The 18,243-nt window shown below is 41.0% G+C and overlaps 1 protein-coding gene across 4 annotated transcripts in view; it reads left to right on the top strand.

Moving 5' to 3' along the window:
* The first annotated feature begins 587 nt into the window (after window positions 1-587).
* Window positions 588-18,243, top strand: part of VRK1 (VRK serine/threonine kinase 1) — a 76,996-nt gene continuing 59,340 nt past the window's right edge. For all 4 annotated transcript variants that reach the window (XM_044232097.1, XM_044232098.1, XM_044232100.1 and 1 more), the window contains exon 1: window positions 588-672. The gene's annotated coding sequence lies outside the window, so the exon portion shown is untranslated. The remainder of the gene's footprint in view (window positions 673-18,243) is intronic.

Here is an 18,243-nt window from a genome sequence, read left to right as displayed (position 1 = left end):
TACAGGGGTTAAGTAACTTGCCTTAGGTCACAAAGCTACAAAGTGAAAGAGCTAGGGTTTGCATTGCGCGGGCTGTTCTCTTCCAGATCCAGGCCCTGGTGCACTGACCCAAGCTTGGGAGATGGTGGGGTAGGGGGGGGGGGCGACGAACCTTCCAGGGTGCTGGAGCAGAAGGTGGGAAAACGCGAGCGCAAGTAGGCAGAGGAGACCCTTAGTCCACGGGACTATAGGGCTTCTTTTACATCCGCCCTTTGCAAACACACTTACTTAACAAATCAAGCAGCTGCGAACACTGGCAAGACTTATATCGATTCCAACAGCATTGGAGGGTACAGTATCTGATTAGGACTGACTCACAAGCTGTAAACCACACTTCCCGGAAGCCCAGGCGGGCGAAGGGACCCGGATCGCCTTGGGCCTGGGAAAGACTCCATTTCCCAGCATACAGTGGGAGCGCCGGCCCACAACTCCCGGCATGCATGCGGAGGCGGCACGGGCTGGCGCGGGCTCCGCCCCACTCCGCGGCTGCCCCGCCTCTCCCGCTCGCCCTCAGCCAATGGGAAGGCTCTATACTGCAGGGTGTGACGGGGCCGACGCCGCCGTGGAGTTGCAAGTCGGCGAAAGCGGCGGGAAGTTCGTACAGTGCAGAAGGCGACGCATCTCCGGCTCGGGGTAGGGAGGCCGCGGGCGGCGGGGTCCGAGAGCGCGGGCGCCGAGCGGGGGCCGCGGAGGGGCGGCCGGAGGCTGGGCCGGCGCGGGGCGTCCGGGCGTCCGTGACCTCGGGCGGCGCCGCGCGCGCGTCCCTTCCTGCCGCTTCCCCTCAGGCCCAGCGGCGGCCCCGGCTTCCTGCACCTGCCAGGCCGCCCTCTTCCCCTCCACCTCTCCCCGCCTGTTTGCTCGCTCTCGCGCGCTCAGACCTGCCTCGCGTCCTGGGCACTGGGGGCTCGGTGTCAGAGCCGGGGACCAGGGGCCAGCAAGGACCGAGGAGGTCCCTCTGGCATCATGAAGTTCACATTCGGGAGGGGAAACACCGAATAGAAGCAAACGCTGCAGTTTGCAGACCCCGAAATCTCCTTTGAAACCAGGACAGGCGATTGGAGGCCAGAGTGATGGGGGTGAGGAAGGGCGTCCCAGAGGAGCTGAGGGTTGACTGGAGAACTGAGAGGGGGGAAGGAGCCTGTGCCCCTGAGGAGAGCGTTCCAGGCCCGGGACACTTCGGGTGGGAGACTGGCTCCTTAGCACCCTGTCAAGGTCCGGGGAGGCCGGGTAAGAGCTTGCCTGGGGGGCGTGGGGCCGGGCGTGGAGCTCCGTGGGTCGTTTACATTCTAAGGGATTTCGTGTGCCTCCTGCCCTGGCTGACCCGGGGCAGCCTTTACTGATGCAGTTGTATCCGAGGGCACCCCACAGTTTTTCCTACCGCCGAAATAGTTTTTGGTTCTAGTCTCAGAGCGCTTAGGTGCTGCAGTTCAGTTCCCCGGACAGGACCAGAGTCGTTGGACTGAGAGGTAGAGAGAGGCGGACACTAGGTTCCTCTTGAGGCCATCCATTTTTTTAAACCTCTTTTTTGTCAAGTCACTCATTTTTGTTTTTCTTTGTATCGACTCTTCCTTTCCTCCCCCCAACTCCCTTTCTTATAACAACTTGGAAATAGCAGTTTTGCTGTTGGAGAGGCGGTTTTAGGGAGCTGTCGAAGAGCCTCCTTAATCCACCCACCCGTCCATCTATCCAGCCATCCATCCTCTCTCCCCGACTGCCCCCTCCTTCCTTCCCGCCCGCCTCCCTCCCTCCCTCCCCGAATTGCTTGTCTGTTGAGTCTGAACGCACAAGAGGGGGGAAAAAAAAGTCATGATTTATTTTTCAGAGTTCAGAATCAAGCCACCTTTTTACCATATGCTGAGCATCTCTTTGGGGAGAATTTAATCTACAATGTTAAAGCAATTTCAGAGGAAAGCTAGGGTTCTTTATGTAATCATTTTATTTAGATTATGCTGTTCAAAATGGCGTGTAGTGATTGGAATTAAATTTCTGGATAGATAAGGTTATGTTCATCTACCCATAGAAGGAATGCGACTTAAGTAGTCACCTAATAATAGCTTTCTCTGCTGAAGCGATCCCAGATGGTTATTCTCTGCGCATCTCAAACATTGCTGATCCGATTCTGTTTTAATACAGTAGAACAACTTGAATTTAATAATAAAAAGCTCGAGTGAAGTATCACTGTAAATGTAGTGCTAGTATCTGTACAGATACCAGGTTTATGGCTTCTTGTATAGTACTGCAGAAATTATGAGAGGGTATTTGTTAAACAAATGGGATAATGGAGTAACGTGTGGAGCATAGAACCTGGCATAGAATAAGTTACTAAGTGCCCAGGAAATGGTTCTGTGGAAAGCTTAGTCTAAGTTCTATTCCAGGAAGCAAGTGTATAAATAAAACCAGCAGTACATTCCAAATGTTGACAGACCTTAACATTTCTTAAATAGGCCACTTTTTTTTTTTTTTTGGGTATTTGAGAACTAATATGAAATAATGAATATATAAGTGAATGCCTAAATGTCTAGAAAAGAATACGGTTTTTATTTTGACAACTGTGTATTTTGCCTTAAAGTCATCGTAGTAACAGTGTACTATGAATAGAATTTTGAATTTTGAAAGGATTTTTGATTTGAAAACTAAAACTTACTGGAAGCTTTAAAATTTACTTTATATCAAATGAAGGGTGATTCCTGAATTTATGCAAATGTGCAAATGCTGATAACACCATATATCAGGCAGTGAACCTAATGGGAGTTAAGTGCTGCCCCTGGTGTGTGTGGGTGAGGCTTTCATGCAAATTGGTCTTCTTGGGTTATGAGAGTGGATTGATAACTGAATAGGACTGGAGGATAGTTTTTGGAGTTGTAGGATATTTTCCACGCTTGCCGAGGTTATTTTTCAGAGTGAGTGGAAGTGGACTCATCGATTCACCAGACATCCCGTACCTGCTCACACTGTATGTCGAGAACTGGGCTAGGAACAGTCTGTTCTTGACATTGGAGAGTTGTGTTTAAACACTTTATTGTTTGTTTGTTTTAAGTTAATAGAGGTCATTTTTTTCATTTCAGTTGTCTAGCATCCAGCACACAAGAAGTTATTATATGTTAATATATTATATATTTTAAAAACTACATTCTTATTGATAAATTTAGAAAGTATGGAATTTTTAATAAGGATATAATTTTAGTTTAGAAGGTGGCAATCTTGACAAAGCACTTAGCTAGGGTGTGTTTGTAATCTAGAATACGTTTGTCCCCTTGACTGAAACGCCTGTGAATATGTTCTTACTTGGCACTGTAAATATGAGAAGAAGGCCAGACCCTTTCATTTTTTCCCAGCTTGGTTCCTGAATGCTGTTTACCTAGCATTGAGGTTGCTGTTTTGAAGTAATTTCATTCACTTTCCCAATTCCTTCTGCCCCACCTCTCCCAGTGTCGTCTTTCATCTCTGCACTCAAACCAAGGACAGTCCACTACAATTCTTTTTTTTTTTTTTTAAAGATTATTTATAAGATTATTTATTTATTTACTTGGCAGGGAGAGAGAGAGAGAGAGAGCGAGCGTCAGTGAGAGAGGAAACACAAGCAGAGGGAGTAGGAGAGGGAGAAGCAGGCTTCCCGCCAAGCAGGGAGTCCAATGCGGTGCTTGATATGGGACTCGATGTGGACTTGATCCCAGGACTCTGGGATCATGACCTGAGCCAAAGGCGGATGCTTAATGACTGAGCCACCCAGGTGCTCTAGGACCTACTACCCTTCCTTCAAAAAGGAACGCTCTCTAGAGAGCCTAGAGAGGGATGAGATGTGTCCTTCCCTCCCAGTAGGAGTTAGATTTTTAATATTCATCAGTAAATACTAATGACAGAAAAACTACTTAATAGTAGCATTCTCCAGTAAATTTATTAAGACATTTGTTAGCCACAGCATCTTTCTCAACTTGGAAAAAATACAGTGTGAATCATATTGTTTCTTTAGTCTTCATGTAGATACATGGATTTTGATGATTCTTTGCAATAATTCCTGTCTCTCCATGGGTTTCTGGCCTATTGGATGGGAACCAGTGCTCTAGGATTAAATTAAGATTGACACTGTTCACACTGGCTGATATTTAGGAGGAATATTAAACATACGCACATACCAAGATATTTACCAATAAAGCCATATACATTAAACGCGATGATGTCGTAGGTGGAGTCATATAATTAAATTGCAGGGTTCTTAGGTGGGAGGTTTAGGAGTGTTCCAACCTCTACCTTTTAAAGAGATAATATACTTTATTGGAAAGGCACATTTGTCTTAGGACCTCACTATCTAGTAGGTCCCACAAGGGACTGAAGAACTGGATAGTCATTAGGAACAAGGACAACAGGCCCCCCCCCATCTCCCACTCTTTCAGGGGAAGTTAGTTCTTTCTGTGCATTTTTTCCATCTCTTTGCAGGCTGGCTGTCTTGCTGCTGTTTGCACGTGGATGTCTCCTCTGCAGCTAGCTCCTTGTTTTAAGAACCCAAAAGAGACTCCATTATCCATCTTTGGCAATTATATTTCAAATTTTAAAAAATCATGAATTTAGAAATTTTACAGCTAAGATAACTATAGCTTTATTTCAGATTAATTGCTTTTTCTCAATTGTTTTACCAAGTAACAGCTGAACAAGTGCCATTGTTTGATGATACTATGTATAAATGCATTGTGAACACATTTCACAATACTAAGAGTTGGAAAGTGCTTTTAAACCTTCAGTCTTCAAAAGCTATGTCTGGAAGACATAGAAGCAAACTTGTACTGTTTCTGTTGGCAATATCGCCTTTTTTTCACTCCTCATTGCAGCTTACTATATAATATGGCAACAGAGCTTGCTAGCAACAAAGGGATCTTATCTAAGTATGAATTTTTTTATGAGAGGTAGTAAAGAAAAGCCTTTTATTTGTGAATCAAGATAAAAGTTTTAAAAATTCATTTTTTACAAACTAAGCTCAGGTTATGACACTTTAGAGGCTTAGTCTTCCTGGTTTTTCAGGCCTTTAGAAAGTATTTTAGAAACTGTGACTTTGCAAATTTGTGTTACCTTTCATGCTGCTGGTAGGAAAGTAAAATGGTACAGCTGCTCTGGAAATGAGTTTGGCAGTTTCTTTAGAAGCTAAACATACACTTAACAATTGCATTCTTGAGTATTTATCCTAGAAAAATGAAAACTTTTTCACACAAAGACCTGTACATGAATGTTCATAGCAGCTTTTCAAATAATAGCCAGAACCCGAGAACAAGTCCACCTGTCCTTCAGTGGGTAAACAGTTCAATAAAATGTGGTCTAGCCATATAACGGAACACCCACTCATAATAAAAAAAGGAACAGTATTGTCGACATGTGACAGTTTGCGTGGAGCTCAGCCGGCATTGTACTACTGAGTGACAAAAGCCAATCTCAGGACCGCCTGGGTGGCTCAGTGGGTTGGGCCTCTGCCTGCAGCTCAGGTCATGATCTCAGGGTCCTGGGATTGAGTCCCTCCTTTCTCTTCCTCCTTTGAGCTTCCTCCTTTCTCTCTCTACTTGTGATCTCTCTCTGTCAAATAAAATCTTAAAAAAAAAAAAAAGCCAATCTCAGAAGGGTGTGTGACTATCATTTTGTTTATATAGTATTCTTTAAAAAAATTTTTTTAAAAAAAGATTTTATTTATTTATTTGACAGAGAGAGAGATCACAAGTAGGCAGAGTGGGGGGAAGCAGACTCCCTCCCCGCTGAGCAGAGAGCTCGGTGTGGGGCTCGATCCCAGGACCCTGAGACCGTGACCTGAGCCAAAGGCAGAGGCTTAACCCACTGAACCACCCAGGCGCCCCTGTTTATATAGTATTCTTGAAGTGATAAAATTGTAGAAATGGAGAACAAATCATTGTCTGTGGGGTCAAGACTGGTGGGGTGGTGTGTTAACTCTGAAGAGGTAGCACAGAGGAGTTTCTATGTAGTAACAATTCTGTTATCCTGATTGTTGTGATGGTTACAAAAATCTTTACACATGATGAACTGTTCTAGGACTATATATACACTCAGAAAAAGAATGTAAAAACTGAAATTCACATAAGTAGTTTAATTACTAATACTGTATCAATGTCAATTTTCTGGTTTTGCTAATAGTACTGTGTGTGTCCAGTATATGGCTCAGTCACATTTCATTTAACTGTTAACCCACTGAAGGAGCTGTGGATTGTTTCTGGTTTTTGACAATTACAGATAAAGCTGCTAAGAACACTGACAAGTTCAGGGTTTGGTCCGTCCCCCCTCCCCCAATTTATTTGAGTATAATTGACACAACGTTACATTAGTTTCAGGTGTACAAAAGTTATGGGACACATTATGGATTCCCTTGCCTGCACCACACATATAGCTACCATCTGTCAGGATGCATCGCTGTTACATTATTAACTATATTCCTTACAATGTGCCTTCCTGTGACTCATTCATTCCATAATTGGAAGTGTGTATTCATGTACAGGTTTTAGTGTGAATTTAAGTTTTTATTCTTCTAGGATAAATGCCCGGGAGTGCGAGTGTTGGGTTGTGGGGTAAGTGAGTGTTTAACTTAAGAAACTGCCAAACGTCTCCACTATAGCTGTACCATTTTACAGTCCTATCATCACTCTATGAGAGATGCAGTTTTGTCACATTCTCGCCAGCATTTGGGGTTGGCAGTATTTTTTATGTTAGCCATGATGATAGGTGTGTAGTACTATTGCATCATGGCTTTAGTTTGCATTTCCTAGTGGCTAATGATGTTGAACATCTAGCTTTTTTGGTGACTTGTCTGTTCGTATATTTTGCCCATTTTTTGTTTGGATTGTTTGTTTTCTTACTGTTGATTTTATTTTATTTAATTAATTTATTTTTTTAAAAAAGATTTTATTTATTTGTTTGACATACAGAGATCACAAGTAGGTAGAGAGGCAGTCAGAGACAGGAGGAAACAGGCTCCCTGCTGAGCAGAGAGCCCAAGGCGGGACTCGATCCCAGGACCCTGGGATCATGACCTGAGCCAAAGGCAGAGACTTAACCCACTGAGCCACCCAAGTGCCCTTTATTGTTGATTTTAGAGTGTCCTTTGTATATTGTATATTCTGAATACGAGCGCTTTGACAGATAAGTGATTTGTAAATCTACTCTCTCAGTCTGTGGCTTGTCTTTTCCTCTATTAATATTGTCTTTTGTAGTCCAAAAGATTTTAATTGATGAGTTCCAACTTATTGATATATGAATTGTGTTTTTGGTATCATGCATGTGTCAGAACTCTTTTATCTAATCCTAGGTCAGAGAGATACTTGGAATTTGATGTCTTACATTTAGATCTGTGATCCATTTTGTGTTAATTTTTGCACAGAATAGGAGGTTTATGACTTTAGTCTTTGTTTTTCTTTTCCTTTTGCCTGTGGATGTCCAACTGTTCCAAAATCATTAGTTGAAAAGACTACACTTGCCCCATTGAATCATATTTTACCTTTATGAAAAAAAATCAGTTGGCCATACACAGTAAACTTCATACCAAAATGAAGATAGGGAGTGAGTGCGCAGTGAAGTATGAAAATTGATACAGATTTGTGTAAGTATGGCACAGCTTGAGTCTTAAGTGTGTACAGGTTTGAGAGGAGCGGGAAAACACTCTGAGAATAGCGTGAGCAAAGACAAGTCCTAGAAAAAATAAGAACTGGCTGTTTTTGCGAGTAGGCAAGTGAAGGGGAGGAAGGAAATGGATAGTTTTTCAGGAATGTAACTGTTGGCTAGATTATAGTGTCGCCAACTGGTTTCATTTGATCCTGTGGGTTCTTGAGCAGGAAAATGATACAGCAGAAATGGCATGCATAGAGGTTGTTGTAGACCCTGTGTGGCGATAACAGGTTCACAAAGAACAGGGTATAACCATGGCCCTTGGCTTAGTGCTTTGTGTCACAGCTGTCTACTGGAAAGCTCGAAAAGTGGTGTAATGTCAGAGTATGAAGTCCCTAGTATTTTCTGGAAGAATCCTGGTAGATTTCAGACTTTTGCCACTGTCTTTGGCAAACAGAACTCTGCTGCACTTCCAAACTCTTTCAAATTAATGCTACTTTCGGTACATTTCAGTGCACGTGGGAGGAAGAGTAGTTTCTATTGACTCATTGTTGACATGGTTGACATTTCTTATCAACCTGAGGGTCCTTGAGGTGAGCAACTGAAATGGTGAAAACAAAGAGTTATTAATAAGTTGGTCCAATGAGGAGAGCTAATGGCACTGCCTTTATTTCATCATGGCAGAGAGGAGACTTGGTTTATTTGGTCAGTGTGTCCTGCCGCTTGTATATGAAGAGCTCTACAGAGAATGAGGGCCAGCAATCCTAAATTACTGAAGGCTAAACAAGGACACGTTTCAAATTGCAGCATCAGGATGAGTTATAGGTCAGAATCTGGAAGAATTTCCAGACGATTAAAAACATTAGATACTTCATAAAAGCGACCCGACAGCTCCTTAAGGTCAGAATAGGAACCTCCCTGTACTTCGGGAGCGTTTTCCTTGAGTCAGGAGGATGTGACAGGGACAGGCCATGAGCCCTCATTTGTTAATTTGTGACCCAGATTACTCAGTTTTTGTTTCTTAGCACCCGTGTCCTTTCTTGATTTCTTTATCTAAACAAATTATACCCCCCCATCCCCTGCCATTCATCTGAGGGAATCTCTTTTGGTTTCTGCTTTCTTTCTTGCATTTAAAAGATTATCTTGGATATTGATTGGACTTCTGTCATTTAAAAAATAATCACCCAACAAATAAATCTTAATCTCAGGCAAATTGCCAAATATCAGTGCATTTCTGCTTTTTTTTTACTTAGAACATGGAAAAGCATGTCATCCCATTTTCTAAAACAATGATGACTTCTTGAGCAAGAATTTACTGCCTAAAAGATCACTGTGACGTGTGTTAATGAAAGATTGGCAGTGTGAAAAGCTTTGGTGCAACCGCTTGTCTTCAGAGTACCTTTCCTGTTTGATTTAATTTCTTTAGTCTGATTTTTTTCTACCAGTCTAGATCTTTTTCCCATTGAAGTGTTGAAATTGACCAAGAATATTTCATTTGTGATTGCAGCCCTTCAGTATTGTCACGGAGGTTTTTTTTTTTTTTTTTTTTTCTTCTTCTTTCTTTTTCTGCAGAAGAGCAAGCTCTTACAGTGCTATGCAAGCTGCCCATTTAAAACTATCATTGCTTGGCACCTATGCCCTAGTGACAGTTTGACCAACATGTGAGCAGGCACACTGCCATCCTGACAGATGGGCGGGCGTATAGGCAGCCAAGAAACCATGTATCTGCATCTAGTGTATTTGTTAAGGGCAGGATTCCCAGTCGGGGATGTTCAAACGTCTGTCCATCCTGAGCTTTCACGCCTATGGATAAAGGGATGTCATCATTAATTTCAGCTTCTGACTGAGATTCCATGGGTATATAAGAGCTTCTTGGCTCTTACAGAAGTAGGCAATTGGGGACAATCAGGATAATTGTTCTCTCCTTCATCATAGGACTACTACAAATAATCCTTTCCTCTTTCTTCTGGCCAGCTAGGTTTGCAGTGAGTACAAACCTGTTCAGTCCCTATACTTCTAGAATATGTGCTATTCATTTATTTTCTAGAGAACAAAAGCTTTGAAAGTCATTTAATATTTGTGCTTTGGACAGCAAGGTATGTGATTGAAGTCAGGTAGATCTGGGCTCAAATGTTAACCCTGTATGACATTAGGGCCACCTGATTTCACCATCAAATCAAGGTAAAATAATACCTATTTCGCCTGGCTGTGATCATGAACTGTGAGATGTGTATTTGAATTACTTGGTATAATGTCTGGCCCACAGTGTGTGTTCGGTCAGTGTTCATCATCACTACCATCATCGTTGCTTTAACATACCTGAGGGAATTTTTCTCTGGAGAATTTTTTGGAAACAGGAAATCTTTTTTTCAGCTTATCTCCCACCATTTTTTAAAGTCATGTATTGGATATTAGTAGATTGGTCTATAATGGAATGCTTCCAATGACAGGGAACTCACTACCTCTAGAGCAGGTTATTCACCCACGGCATTAGTGACATTTTAGGCGGGTCATTCCTGGTTGGGGCAAGGAGTTCTCGGAATTGTAGGCTGTTTAGCAGCATCTCTTGCCATGGGGACAAAATCATCCCAGGTTGAGAATCCCTGCTCTAGAGACAGCCTATCCTGTTTTTTGTTGTTTTTCTGAAGGTTTTATTTATTTATTTGAGAGAGAGCAAGAGAGGGAGAAATTTCAAGATGGGGATCAGAAGTACAAGATCAGAGGGAGAAGAAGACTCCCCCGGAGTGGGAGTGGGAGAAGCCAACGCAGGACTGAATCCCGCGACTCCTGGATCATGACCTGAGCCGAAGGCAGACACCCAACAGACTGAACCACCCAGGTGCCCCAAACTGTCTTGTTTTTAATCAAGTTAGCAAGCTTTTTCTTATATTGAGTGGAAATCGTCTTTCTGATTTCTGCTCCCCAATTCTGTCTTTTGGAGACACTAGAACAAGTGGCGTCTCTGTTCTGTGTAATGTCTTTTCAAATACTTGAAGATGGTCATCAGGTTTGGCTGTGTGAAGTCTTCTTGAGCTGAGACATCTCTAGATCATTAGCTGTTCCTTACAAAGCATGTTTTTGTGTCATTTCACCCCATTGGTGGCTTTCCTTTGATTTAATTCCATTTTTAGACTGTAGTGCATAGGATTGAATGCAGTACTCTGGGGCTGGTTTGATCAGTAAAAATAGAGTCATATCTCTTGTTTTAGATATAGCATTTCTATAAACTTGTATTACTGTGGGGAAGAATAATACCTTTCTTCTACATCCTGTGTTCTGATTATCAGCTATATAATAGCTTTGATGACCACATCAGTCATCGAACTTGGATGATGTTGAGTAGATATATCTAAGCTGTATCTTTAGCCTTTTCTCAGGCATTAGTTTTGGGGTCCAACACAGGAGCTTATGTGTATCCTGTTAAATTTTTTTTTTTTTTCAATTGGATTTAGCTAACTACAGTATTAATTCTTGGTTGACTTGGAAATTTTTTTTTAAAAGGAAGTAGGTGATGATGCCATCAACTAAGATTGAAAATACAGGAGCAGGGCCTTTGTGTTCGCATGTGTGTGCATTTGCGCATGGAGATTGAAAGGGGATTAAGATGGAAGCCTGGGGAACCCTGATACTAAGAGGCATCTGGGAGAAAGGAAGGAAAAAAGGCTACCAAGGGAGAGGTGGGTAGAAGGTAGGATGAAAATGAGAGGAAGGGCGCCTGGGGGGCTCAGTGGGTTAAGCCTCTGCCTTCGGCTCAGGTCATGATCTCAGGGTCCTGGGATCGAGCCCCACATCAGGTTCTCTGCTCTGCGGGGAGCCTGCTTCCTCCTCTCTGCCTGCCTCTCTGCCTACTTGTGATCTCTGTCTGTCAAATAAATAAATAAAATCTAAAAAAAAAAAGAAAAAGAAAATGAGAGGAGTGTCTTGGAGGCTGGAGTGGCTGTGTGAAGTACAGTGGTAGATACTTGAATACAAAATGAATAGGAGTGGTCTGCTTTCTCTGCCCATTGGTATTTGCCCTGTCATTTAACTGTTCAGTTAATGGCATTATCTAGTCAGTTATAGCTGGAAAATTAGAGTCATTCTTCATTTCTTCTTCACACTCTCGCATCTATTTGAGTTACCAAGTTCTACTGATTAAAAAGAAAATTTTTCCCCCTGAAGTATAATATACATACTGGAAAAAGCACACATATTAAGGACCTAGCTCAGTGACTTTTTTTTTAAACAAAGTGAACATACTAAAATCACCACCACTCAGAGCAAGACATTCACTCTTCACATGCCCCTGTAGTGCCTCTTTCCAGTAATTGCTCCCACCCAAGGTAACCAGTAGTCTGACTTTATAACTATAGCTTAGTTTTGCCCGCTAAGTGAGATCTTACTGTATATAGTCCTTTTTACCAAGCTTTTTTCATGCAGCGCCGTGTCTGAGGTTCATCTTTGCTCTGTGTAGTTTGTTGTTTTATAGCTCTGTTGTTCTGGTTATCTTTTACTGTACAATCATTAGTTTTGGTTTTTGATTACTGCATAATGCACCACTCCAAACTTAGTAGGGTGAAACAGCAGCCGTTGTGTTGGCTCACGGATTCTGTGGGCTAGGAATTTGGTGGGCATAGCTTGTCCATGCGCTGCGGTAGTTGCGGTCTGGAATCGGTTAGAAGCTCCTTCACTGACATGCATGGTACCTTGTCTGGGGTGTCTCAAAGATGAGGTTCATGTGGGATTGTTGACCACAACAGCTGCACGTAGAATTCTCCACCAGGCCTTGGGTTTTCACAGCATGTCGGCTGGGTTCCCAGAGGAAGCTTCTTGAAAGTGACTTAGCCTTAAAAGTCATACAGTGTCACTCTGCTGTACTATTGGTTGAAATAGATATAAGCCTGCCTGGATTCAAGAGGAGGGAACATAGACCTCATGTCTTTCTGGGAGAGGTGTCTGAAATTGTGGCCATTTCTAAAAGTCATCACAAATTATATACTACAGTTTATCCACCATTTTGCAGATGAATTTGAGTAATGACTACTTTCGAGCAGTTATGGATAATGCTGTCTTAATAATTCTTACTCATATCTTTTGGTTCACATATATATTCATTTTAGTTGGGTATGTGAGAGTAGAGTTACTGACCATAGTGTGTATGTATTTCAGCTTTGATGAATATATACTGCTGACAGTTTTCCAAGGCGGTTGTACCAATTTCTATTCCTACTGATAATGTATGTGAGATCTAGTTGCTGTGCAGTCTTGCCTCTACTTGCTACTGTCATTTAAACATTTAGAACTTTTTTTGAACCGTTCCTTGGTTGTGTAGAAGATCTTAGTGTGATTTTAATTGGCATTTCCTTGATAGGCGTTTTGCGTACTTTTTCATATACTTGTTACTCATTTGGTTATTCTGTGTTGCAGAGTGACTGTTCAAGTCTTTTGCCCATTTTAGATAAGTCGGGTTGTCATTTTCTTATTGAACTGTTGGAGTTTGCATATGTTCTGGATATAAATTTTGTGTCGAATATGTGAATTGTAAAAAATCTCTTCCCATCCCGTGGCTTGCCATGTCATTCTGGTAATGTGTCTTTTGATGGACTAAAATTCTAAATTTTAATCAGTTCCATCTTACCAGTCTTTTCTTTGTGGTTTGTGCTTTTTGTGACCTGTTTACTTTGGCTACCCAACAGTCATGAAGTTTTTTTTTAAAGATTTTATTTATTTATTTGACAGAGAGAGACACAGTGAGAGAGGGTATACAAGCTGGGGGAATTGGAGAGGGAGAAGCAGGCTTCCTGCCGAGCAGGGAGCCCTATGTGGGGCTCGATCCCAGGACCCCAGGATCATCACCTTAGTCAAAGGCAGAGGCTTAACGACCAAGCCACCCAGGTGCTCCGAAGATTTTTTTTTTATGTTATCTTCTACTGGCTTTATTATTTTACCTTTCATATTTAGATCTGAGTCTCCAGGAATTGATTTTTGTGTGTTATGAGTTAGGGAGGTCAGGATCCTCTCTACCCTCCTCCCCCTGTATATTTAACTATACAAGTAGTAGCCAGTAGCATTGGGTCAGGTGGACACAGCTGGGAATTAGGGTTCCTATATTCCTAGCCTTAACCTACCTTTCATGCACCTTCTGAACTCTGGCTTATTATTAAACCCTTCTGGCCTTAGCTTCATCTGTAAAAGGAAGGATTTGAAAGAAATGTGTTCTGATATTTTTTTCTGACTCTGGTTTATTAGATCATTCTGTGTAGTTCTACAGTTTTATTTAGGCTTGTTAGACTCTTAGATCTGAATTCTATCTGATGTGTTCCTGGTAACTCCCAGCTTTCTGCTATTGCCAGTAGTGATGAGTATGCCATTTAGAGCTTCATCTAAGCTACCGATGAAACACAGCTTTCTGATCATGTTGGCAAGTCACTGCCCAGACATGGTCTTCTGATCTTCTTGGTATTTTTTGTCCCTTGCCAGGAACTCATTATTCTGTTTTAGTAAGCCATGGTTCAGGACACGAGTTCAATTTTTGAAAGCCTTTTGCATATACTATTCCTTATGCTTGTCCCTTACTTCGGTTTCTACTTGAACTTCTAAGAGTCACAGATATGGTGTAGAGTTTCATGAATCATCAGAAGTCATTTGTGACTGGTGAGTTCTAATCTCAACAGTCTCCCTCCCGAGCATCTTGCATATGTGCTTCTGGAAAGTGGTGTGCCTTTGAATGTCAGGTTTATGCACTGTAATTGTGTCCTAAGTAGAGTAGTCAAGAACCACCTGGATGACAGAACAGGAAATCTGTCATTTGCTGGTTCCTTTGTGTTCTTAGGGCACTGCTTTGGGGTAACTTCTACCCTTCTTTCAGGAGGTAAAGTTTTGTTTCTACAAAACAGTGTAACTCCAGTATAGATATATTGTTCCTTCCTTCATTATCCTTGATACTGCATTTTTCTTCTCATTAACTTCTTTAAACACCTTTATTGAGATGTAGTTCACATAACCTACGATTCCCTCATTTAAGGAGTATTGTTCAGTGGTTTTTAGCATCTCCCCAGGACTGCAACTATCGTCATAATCTAATTGTACAATATTTTCATCAACCTTAAAAGAAACCTCCTACCCATTAGCAGTCACTCCATTCTCTCCTCACCCCCCACAGCCCTAGGAAACTATTAGTCTGCTTTTGTCTCTGTAATGCCTATTTTGGAAATCTTGCATAATTGGAGTTGTAAAATATGGGGTCTTTTGTAACTGGTTTCTTTCACTTAGTATAATGTTTTCAAGGCGCATCCATGTTGTAGCAGGTGTCAGTGCTTCATTTTTTATTGCTGGGCAATAGCCCGTTGTATGGGTGGAGCACGTTGTTTTATTCATTCATCCGCCCAAGGGCATCGGAGTTGTTTCCGAGTTTTGACTATTGTGAATAATACTGTTATGAACACTTATGTACAGTTTTTTTGTGGATGTAGGTTTTTATTTCCTTTAAGTTATGTGCCTACCAGTAGACATGCCGTGTCTTGAGATAACTCTATGTTTAACATCTTTAGAAGAACTGCCGATTGTTTTCCAAAGTCAGCTGCACCATTATACACTTTCAGTAGCACTGTAGGTGGGTTCAGATATCTCCATATCCTCACCAGTGCTTGTTACATTGTCTCTTTTTGTTAGAATCTTTGTGAATGTGAAGTGGTATCTCACTGTAGTTTGGTTTTCATTTCCCTAATGACTACCATTGTCCAGCCCCTTTGTGTGTGCTCTTGGCCATTTGTACATCTGTTTTGGAGAAATGTCTGTTTAAGTCCTTTGCCCATTTTTAAATTGGGTTGTCTTTTTATTATTGAGTTTGTTAGCCTTTTAACGTTTAGTTTGATTTATTTGCAACTAGAAATATTCTTTTGCCTTGGTTTTCTTTCCTTTGTTTTTCTTTCATTTTGTTAAGGGACCATTCATTCTTTCTGTAGTAAGGGGAGAGGGTTAAGAAGGTTTTCAGGCCTTTTGCATTCTCTTGGCAGCAGCTTCCCTTGGCAACCTACAGAATTGTGGCCTACCTTAGACTGGAAAATGTACATCTCCTGATTATTGGAATAGATCCTTTATAGTTCATACTGGTTCTAAAATGAACCATGCTTCTTTCTGTACAAATCAGTAGGTACAACTCCCGGCTTAGATTTTAATCCAAGTAATTTTACAGGTGAGGAAAAAAGACCTGGAGAAGTTGGATCATGTCTAGGTCTATCACAGCAGATAGACCTGGAGCATAGCTTTAATTCAGTCCGTTCTTAAGAAAAATCTGTTGGTTTCTCACAAGGTGACACTTCACGTTAGACTTGGGATACCAGGGCTAGGGTCTTTAATTTCCAGATTCTCACAAAAAATGTCAAAAGAGCGTGATATATATACAATTAATGGTAATACAGTGTCATAGTGCTGTGAAATGTGGGGTTAGTGCTCTTTACACCACTCAGTGCTGAAATTTGCATTTACTTTCCTTTGCATGTAGGTAAAATTAGATTTTTGAATTGTTGATTTTGTCTGGACCACCTAGTAAAGAATGGTAACAAGAGTGCCGTCATTCAGATGCTGAGTTTGCGGGAGAAACGGACTTTAGAATGTTTTGGGTTTTACACTGGAATCTGAAGATAGTCTCATCAAGTACAGTGTTTCTATTCATATACCATTAACTTTTTTTTTCAAATACTCTGCAGTGGTTTATAACATTTTCCCCCCCTGAGTTTATGTCAATATTTTATGTTAAAAACAACAACTAAAAACTTCTTTTTGAAGATCTTTACATCAGCGATTTATTTCATTACTACTTTTGTTCTTTTGATCTTTGGAAGTCATTCTTTTTATTCAGAGTTGGGCTGGGTATTTATAGTAACATGTGAATATATTTCTCTTTTATTTTTTATATTGTTTTGACGGTGTTTATAATAGTATTCGGTTTTAATATTAAAGCAAATATTTTACTACCTTAAGACTTCTTGTTTTGCAAATGATTTATTCCGTGGTATGTGCTCTCTTTTAATGCTTGTGTTAAGTAACCAAAAGGCATTTTTGCAAAAATTTTATTTTTTATACACGTGTTTTGAATCTCGGTTGGCCCTCTTAACTTACTGGTTGTAAAAGCCACGGACAAATTATTTAACTTTTCTTATTCCCATTTTGTTACATGCAGTCAAGATAATGCCACCTGTGTTTTGTGGTTATTTTAAGAGTCAGAGATCATGCATTTAAATTAGTCAACATAGAGCCTGCCATATAGGTGCTTAATATTGAGGGTAGCTGTTGTTACATGTTAGTTCATTCCTATGTAGGAACTGTAATTAATGGTTAATTCTTTCTCGTATAGATTCAGTCGTCTATATTTTTACTCATTTAGGATTACTTGGGCAAAAGTAAATGATCATATTAATGTAAGAACTTCATGTCCGTATTCACTTTTGGTCAGTAGTCTTTCAGATTGTGTTGCTCTTTAAAGACTGACTTAGGCTTTACCTCAAAACCATAAAGGTATTGTCTTGTCTGCTAATGTAGGCACTGAGAGTTGTTTCTCTACATAATTCGATTGCTCTGGTTTTAGTTTGAAGCTGTGGCTTGGCTGACTTAGGCAGATTTGAGTACAGGCAGATTCCAAAGTAACAACACTAGAGAGAGCTACTTGGTATTTTATGTAATACAAGTTCTTTCATTATTCATGAAGAATGCCTTAAAAATATTTTAATTGAAAAATAAATGTAGAGAATGAGAAATTTAGACAATATAGGAGGATAAAGAATGGAAATGAAACCTACCATGAAAGCATCTTTCCCCTATTGATTATATAGGGTACCAGTAATATGCTGTCCCCAAGCACGGTGCGTTGTTGCACAAGTCCTGGGCGTGCTGGTCATATATAGTCAAGCATGCGCAGCATACGTTTTTCACTTAACTGTATCTTGGAGGCTGTTCCATACTGATGTATATAGGTTTACCTCATTTTTTAAGTTGCATGTTCATTTTGTGGATATGACATCATTCACTTAATAAGTTCCCTTCTGTTGTAAATTAAGGATGTTTCTAGTCTTTTGTTATATTATGCTGCAGTGAATATCCATGTACATGTTAACCTTAAAATAACATTTATTTTACTAGCAGAAATGGATTCTTTCAGAAGTAATTGTAATTCAGGACAAGCAAACTATGGCAAAACCAGAGGGTAGTTCCACAAAGGAGAGGAACATTTTACGGAGAAGAAAGAGGAAGCTGGCAGAGGTTGTTCTGAGTGAAAGTCCGCTGGAGAGAAGCAAGGATTCTGGGTGCTGAGGTTCCTCATTGGCTGAACTGGGCTGGTGACTATTTCTTGTGGGAGATAGAATGCATGTCTATTCCTGTGGGGTCTGTAATTGATGGTTTTTTCTGTTGACCATTCTTTTGCTGGGTCTCTCATGGACAATTCTTCTAGTAATTGGTGTTGAGTGGTATGGCTCCCCTTCTAGCCCCTGACTCCTCTTCAGTGAGATTTCCCTTCACTAATTTTCACACACATTTGACAGGATGTGAGTGTACCTATAGGATAAATTGCTAGAAGTGGACTGAGCCATAGGGCTGTGTATGTAACATTTTGGTAGCTAATGCTGTAAAGGGATGGGCCTC

Source organism: Neovison vison, chromosome 13 (genome assembly GCF_020171115.1).
Source record: "Neovison vison isolate M4711 chromosome 13, ASM_NN_V1, whole genome shotgun sequence".
NCBI lineage: Eukaryota > Metazoa > Chordata > Mammalia > Carnivora > Mustelidae > Neogale > Neogale vison.
Note: the sequence above shows the minus strand (reverse complement) of the source record. Positions and strands in the feature narration are given on the sequence as shown.